The 6,393-nt window shown below is 43.2% G+C and overlaps 1 pseudogene; it reads left to right on the top strand.

Moving 5' to 3' along the window:
• The first annotated feature begins 2,143 nt into the window (after nucleotides 1-2,143).
• On the top strand, nucleotides 2,144-3,567 carry LOC101598034 (annotated as a pseudogene).
• Nucleotides 3,568-6,393: the final 2,826 nt, after the last annotated feature.

Raw genomic sequence — 6,393 nt, 5'->3', positions numbered from 1 at the left:
GAGTTAAGCAGGTGTCTAGCCCAAAGGCAAGGAGACACAGAAAGACAGGATAGATGCCATGCCTCCCTCCTGCTTTAGTTACCTTGTGGGGTCCCTTGAGGAGTCAGGACTTTTTGTTTTTTTGAGTCAGGACTTTTTAGCATTTTCCCAGTTCTGTTCTACTCTGTCCTGAAACAGCCCCAGAGGCACTCCAAAGCAGTAAGGGACAAGCCCCACCATATGCCCCTGACTTCTGTCTGGGAAGCCAATTTTACAAAATCCCCAGATAACCACAGCTTCAAGGAGGCTTTTATCACCAAAGGCAGCCAGCCTAGTGTTCAAAAGCATAAGCAAGAGAAAGGATAGGCCCTGGGACCATCTCTGTAACTAACAGCAGCGGGTGCAGGTATCAGGTGAAAATTTCAAGCTTTACCATGTGAAAACATTTTTATTGTTATTATTATTATTATTATTTTGGATTTTTGAGGTAGGGTTTCACTCTAGTCCAGGCTGACCTGGAATTGATTATGTAGTCTCAGGGTGGCCTTGAAATCAAGGCGCTCCTCCTACCTCTGCCTCCTCAGTCCTGGGATTAAAGGTGTGCACCACCACACATGGCTCCCATATGAGAGCATCTTATGCAATGAAAATTTGAGGAAGAAGAGCATGACTTGTTTTCCTACATTTGCTACAAGTAAGAAGGGTGGGGTGATATGAAATGGGGTCAGAACATCCACAGGAGAGATGCTTATCGGGTTTGGGTTGTTTGAGTTTAAAGAAGTTACAGTCTTATCATGGTGTTGACTGCATTGGGCTCTGAGTGGAGATTTCGTTTTGTTTTGTTTTGCTTTTTTTTTTTTTTTTTTTTGAGGTAGGGGTTGGCCCAGGCTGACCTGGAATTAGTCTGAGGGTGATCTTGAGATCCTTCTACCTACCTCTGCCTTCAAAGTGTTGGGATTGTACCACCACATCCAGCCCTGAACGAAGTGTTTCGTATGCATTCAGGATGTGGAGAACCCTTTTATTGATTTTGCCCTCCAAGCATTAAGTGATTAACTTCTCTTATTCCTTCTCTTCCATCCTCAACATTTATAACTAAACTTGGGATATCTCAGAATTATTCTTTTATAGTAATGATCATGTTATTTTAATTGTTTAAGAACTACTTGGTCCACAATACTATAATACTAGAAATACGAGAAATGTTAGATATGTGTCTATATTGTTTTATTCTCATGTCTCAACACTATGATTATCCCATGGTGTATGTACAATGCATATAGGTTAAAGACAAAGAGTCAATAAACCAATGAATTTTCAAAAGAAGAAATACAAATGGTCTGAAAATATGTGGAAAAAGTTCAACATCTTTAAATATCAGGGAAATAAAAATCAAAACTATGTTGAGACTGTCTCTGAGCTCCATTAGAAGAGTTGTCACCAAGAAAAATTACAAAAATCCCAGCAAATACTGGTTAGGATTGTGAGAAAGGAAAGAAATTTCTGACATTTTTTTTTAAAGCTAAAAAGTAGAACTACCATGTGCCCCAACTATATCACACGTGGGCATGTACCCAAAGGAATCAAAGGCTTCATCTGAGGGAGACATTTGCACATCCATGTTTATTGCTGCTGCCCTATCCATCATAGGGGTGGGACCAGCAGGTATGATATCTACAGACAAGGAAGTATTATTCAGCCACTAAAAAGAATGAAATCAAACAGATGGGGGAGGGCCGGCTCCGCCCTCCGCCCACGCCCGGCCCGAGCCGCCGCTCTCGGAGCCTGCGCCCATTCCTCCTGCCCCTCGTGGCGGCCCGGCACCCTGCGCCCCGCTCGGCGGCCCGCTCCGACTCCGAAACCCGCAGCCTGAGGTTAAGAACAGCAAAAAGATGCACCTGGACTTTCCTCGGAGCCCTCTGCGTTTCTAAGCGTCGGGTGGAGTTGGGGTCTGGCCGCGAGCCGCGCTTGCTTGTTGAAAACAAGTCGCTCCTGCTTTCGTCAGTGGAAAACTTCCTTAAGTGTCTCCTGAAGGCATCTGAGATTCTCTACCCCCTCCCCCCCCCAGGATCTCAATCTAACCAAGGTTGACCTGGAATTCACTCTCTATTCTCAAGGTGGCCTCAAACTCATGTTGAGCCCGAGTGCTAAGATGAAAGCTACAAAAAACTCTGTCCAAGCCTCTGACATCAGCCCTTTCAAGTGTCCATGATGCTGGGCCCTGAGGGAGGTGAAGGCTACATGGTCAAACTCCGCGGCCTGCTCTGGTCCTGCTCCATTGAGGATGTGCAAAACTTCCTCTCTGACTGCACAATTCATGATGGGGTTGCAGGTGTTCATTTCATTTACACTAGAGAAGGGAGGCAGAGTGGTGAGGCTTTTGTTGAACTTGAGTCAGAAGATGATGTAAAATTGGCTCTTAAAAAAGACAGGGAAAGCATGGGGCACCGGTATATTGAGGTATTCAAGTCACATAGAACCGAGATGGATTGGGTGTTGAAGCACAGCGTCCAAACAGCGCCGACAGTGCCAACGATGGCTTTGAAGGCTTCGGGGACTCCCATTTGGATGCACAAAGGAAGAAATTGTTCAGTTCTTCTCAGGGTTAGAAATTGTGCCAAATGGGATCACATTACCTGTGGACCCAGAGGGCAAGATTACAGGGGAGGCCTTCGTTCAGTTTGCCTCACAGGAGTTAGCTGAGAAGGCTCTAGGGAAGCACAAGGAGAGAATAGGACACAGATACATTGAGGTGTTCAAGAGCAGTCAGGAAGAAGTTAGGTCCTACTCAGATCACCTTTGAAATTCATGTCTGTGCAGAGGCCTGGGCCTTATGACCGGCCTGGCACAGCCCGGAGGTACATTGGCATTGTGAAGCAGGCTGGCCTGGATAGGATGAGGTCTGGTGCTTATAGTGCAGGCTATGGGGGCTATGAGGAGTACAGCGATCGCTGTGGCTTCACCACAGAACTGTTTGGGAGAGACCGCAGCTACTGTCTCTCAGGAATGTATGACCACAGATATGGAGACAGCGAGTTCACAGTGCAGAGCACCACTGGCCACTGCGTCCACATGAGGGGGCTGCCCTACAAAGCAACCGAAAATGACATTTATAACTTCTTCTCTCCACTCAACCCTGTGAGAGTCCATATTGAAATTGGCCCTGATGGAAGAGTGACGGGCGAAGCTGATGTTGAGTTTGCCACCCATGAAGAAGCTGTGGCAGCTATGTCAAAAGACAGGGCCAACATGCAGCACAGATACATAGAACTCTTTCTGAATTCAACAACGGGGGCCAGCAATGGGGCTTATAGCAGCCAGGTGATGCAGGGCATGGGTGTGTCAGCAGCTCAGGCCACCTATAGTGGCCTGGAGAGTCAGTCAGTGAGTGGCTGTTACGGGACCGGCTACAGCGGTCAGAACAGCATGGGTGGATATGATTAGTATTGTAGGAACATTTGAGTTATTTCAATCAAAATTTCACAGGCAGCCAATAAGCAGTGAAAAGCAGTTTATAACTAGAGGAAGCTGTGGGACCTACTTTGCACCATGAGTTTGTGAAATCTGGATTAAAAAATTACCTCTTCAGTGTTTCTCATGCAAACTTTTCTTCTAGCATGTAATATTTGAGTAAACTAAAATATTTTCTTCGCTTTTCTCAATTAACATTTTGGTAGTGTACTTCAGGTTGATGTTACCTGAGTTAAAAGTAGTTTTTAAGTACATGAAGTGTGGATCCTTCCAGCACACCACAGTGAACACATTGGGGAGATGTGCTTTGGAGAACTCAAAGGTGCTGGATCCCCGATTTAAAGAAGCATTTCTCATGTTCATTCTAGTTTATATTTTCATTTAAATCTTTTAGGTTAAGTTTTAAGCTTTTTAAAAATTAGTTTTGAGAATTGAGACACAATACTAATACTGTAGGAATTGGTGAGGCCTTGACTTAAAGCTTTCTTTGTACTGTGATTTCCTTTGGGTGTATTTTGCTAAGTGAAACTTGTTAATTTTTTTTGTTAACTAAATTTTTTTCTTAAAAGAAAGACTTTTTCACAATGAAAAAAAAAAAAAAGAAAAAAAAAGAAAGCAGATGGAACTGGAAATCACCATGTTAAGTTAAATAAGAAAGACAAGTATCACATGTCTTCTGTGTGTATTATTATCTGAATATGAAATGAAATGTCTTTCACAGACTCAAATGTAAAGCATAGACTCCCATCTGGTGGTTTTATCTTGAATTTATTTTTTTATTTGTGTGTGTGTTTGTGTATGTGTGTGTGAGAGAGAAAGAAAGAGTGAGAGAGAGAGAGAGATAGAGAATGAGAATTGGGGCATCGGGGCCTCAGCCACTGCAATCAAACTCCAGATGCTTGCTCCACCTAGTGGGCATGTGCCACCTTGTGCTTGCTTCACCTTTGTGTGTTTAGCTTAAGCGAGAGTCCAACAAGCATCCTTAGGCTTTGCAGGCAAGCAACTTACTGCTAAGCCATCCTTCCAGCCCTGGTGGCACTATTTTGAAAGTCTCTGGGGATTTTAAGAGGTCTGGCCCACCGGGCGGAAGTAGGCACTGGATGTGGTTCCTCCGTTGGGTATTTTGTCCCCAGTCCATCTTGACTCCTCTGTGCTTCCTGTTGACAATGAGGCGAGGTTCCTCCTGCACACGCTCCACTGCCAGTTATCCTGCTCAAGCACTATGACAGACCTCTGAAGTTGTGAACCAGGAGAAGTCTTTCCCCTTGATTGCTGACGTCGGGTATTTGATCATGGTAACACAAAAGTTACTCTACAAGGTGGAATTTCAAAAGAAGACATGGGAGTTAGAAGGAGTGGAAGGAGATTAGCAGGAAGGGAAACAGGTAGGAGTGTGTGATCAAAGTGCCTTCTGCACATGTCTGGATGTCATAATGTGACATATTGCTTTGTATCATGAATATATGACAATAAAATTGTAGAAAAAGGGTTGAGTGATGTCCATTTTGTGCATGACTACAGACTAGATAATTTTAAATTTTATTCTAAAACAACTCTAAAGCTTCATAAAATATAGCAAAAAAAATTCTTGAACAGAGTAAAGCCAAGAAAGCCCCAATCTTGACTCCAGAAGAAGGAAGACTAGCCAAAATGGAATGTGCCCGTCGCTATTTTGTAGCAAGGTTTACTCTTCATTGTGAAAGAAAGCCAACAAAAGCACATGTATTTCCTCAACTCTGGACACTTGTACCCTTTCTTTCTCACTTGAGGAGGGAAAAGAGATGGAGATGAGCCTCTTAAATGAATGTCATAGACATAGACCAGGGAAGAGCCTCTTAAATAAAAAGACTTTACCATAGGTATGGAATGCTTCTCCTTCCCTGTGAATTCCTATCAGCTCATCGACATGATTCCAGACCAATGACAGTAAGTTATGGTGGAAAGAGCTGAGAGATCCACGTCCCTTCTGAGGAAAACTCTCAGAAGCTCAAAGCTCACAGCAGTGACAAGAACACTAGGGGAGCTTGAGGAGTCTCCCTGAACACTGCAGCCAGCACAAATCCAGTCTGCTCTTGCTCAGGTGCATGGGAAATGCATGTGAACGATCAAATTCTCTTACGTAGTTACAAGGCAGGCCAAGTGATAAAAATAAACAACAAAATAAAACTTCACACTGCGAGAGGCAAAGCAAGCCTTGGAGCCACACTCAGAAACAACAGGGATATCCAGAAGATCTGACAGAGAACTTAAAGTGACTGTGATTCACATGGTGAGCACTCTCCTTGAGAAAGTAGACACTGCGCAGGAAGAGGTGGGTTTGAGCAGCAGAGAACAGCAAAATGTGTCAGGTAATCAAAAGGAAATTTTACAAGACACATTCTATACAAAGGTAAGATACTGTTCATATACTCACCTAGTGCACTAGAAATAATCAAGAAAAAAATCTGACTTTGAAGATAGTTCAAAAGTAAGCTACCAAACTGAAATTTCAAGACAAAAAGCATGAAGAAAAGAAGATTCAATAATCCTCAGACAAGACAAAAAGAAACAAAATATGAGTAATTGGAAATAGCACAATGAGAAGAAATGAACACAGAGCAGGAAAAAAATAAAACATTTGATGTAACAATTACTGAGCATGTTAAAAACTATTAAAGCCAGTAAACATACATCCAGGAAGCTTAGAGTTATCGAGCACAAAACAGCAAAAATCTGTACCTAGACATAACACAACTGCAGGGGTTAAAGAAAACCTTTAAAAAATAATTTATCATTTATTTACCTATTTTTTTTTAATTTTATTTATTTATTTGAGAGCGACAGACACAGAGAGAAAGACAGGTAGAGGGAGAGATAGAGAATGGGCGCGCCAGGGCCTCCAGCCTCTGCAAACGAACTCCAGACGCGTGCGCCCCCTTGTGCATCTGGCTAACGTGGGACCTG

This window comes from Jaculus jaculus, chromosome 12, assembly GCF_020740685.1.
Source record: "Jaculus jaculus isolate mJacJac1 chromosome 12, mJacJac1.mat.Y.cur, whole genome shotgun sequence".
In the NCBI taxonomy this organism is placed as follows: domain Eukaryota; kingdom Metazoa; phylum Chordata; class Mammalia; order Rodentia; family Dipodidae; genus Jaculus; species Jaculus jaculus.
The sequence above is the reverse complement of the archived record's forward strand: the minus strand, read 5'-3'. Positions and strand labels throughout refer to the sequence as shown.